This window comes from Meleagris gallopavo, chromosome 31 (genome assembly GCF_905368555.1).
Source record: "Meleagris gallopavo chromosome 31, MGAL_WU_HG_1.1, whole genome shotgun sequence".
In the NCBI taxonomy this organism is placed as follows: Eukaryota; Metazoa; Chordata; class Aves; order Galliformes; family Phasianidae; genus Meleagris; species Meleagris gallopavo.
This window is the reverse complement of record NC_139434.1, coordinates 1,164,908-1,165,841: the sequence shown is the minus strand read 5'-3', so window position 1 is coordinate 1,165,841 and position 934 is coordinate 1,164,908.

The following is a 934-nucleotide window of genomic DNA, read 5'->3' as shown; positions in this document are numbered from 1 at the left end:
TGGGGTCCCTATGGGTGTGGGGTCCTTATGGCTCCTGTACATCCCTGGGGTTCCTATGGGTCTTCCGGATCCCTATAGGTCCTATGGGTTCTCTGCAGGTCCCTATGGGTTTTATGGGGCTGTGGGGTGACCACATGTCCCTATGGGACCCTGGGAATCCGTATGGGTCCTGTAGGTTCCTAAGGGTCCCAATGGGTTGCGGCAGATCCCAAAAAATGCCTATAGGTCTCTGAGGATGGAGGGAAATATCCTGAAGCCTGCACGTGGCATCCTCACATTCACATGGAGTGGGACAGCTCTGCTTTGTGTCAAGGCCCTGACTCCTTGACAGTTCGTTAAATGTATTTCACTCTTGCTGGTTGAATGAACAACTTCACAGCATCTTTCCTAGTTCAGAACACTGTACCCACATCGTTTAAAACATTTAAATTCTATTGCAACTTTATGAGAAGGTATTTGTTAGGCAATCCGGTAACTATGTTTCTAAAATACGTTACTAATACGTATATACGCTATTATTACATTCCACACCAGCTAATTCTAAAGTTACGTTACAGCTTAATTCTTTAGATCAGTTGCCCCTTTTCAGTGATCAATGCAGAAACAGCGCTTTTCACTTTCCACAAACCCCCTTTAAAACCATTCCGATCAGCCCTCGGCCCCCCCCCCCGCTCATCCCCATGGCGACAGCTCCTCACGGCGCGGCCCCACTGCGAAAGCGCCGCCCGGAGTGAGCCCTATGTATAGGAAGGGGGGGGGGGGGACCCAGCACACTGCACCTGTGCAAACCTTGCCCTGCCCACCCGCACAGGCACGCTGAGGTGGGGTGTGACATCATGGCTGAGCGGGGGCGGGGCTAACGGCCGTGTGCATGGCGGCTGTGTTGGGCACGAAGGCAGGCGGGAGCTGATTGGCTGAGAGCGCGGAGAGCGGA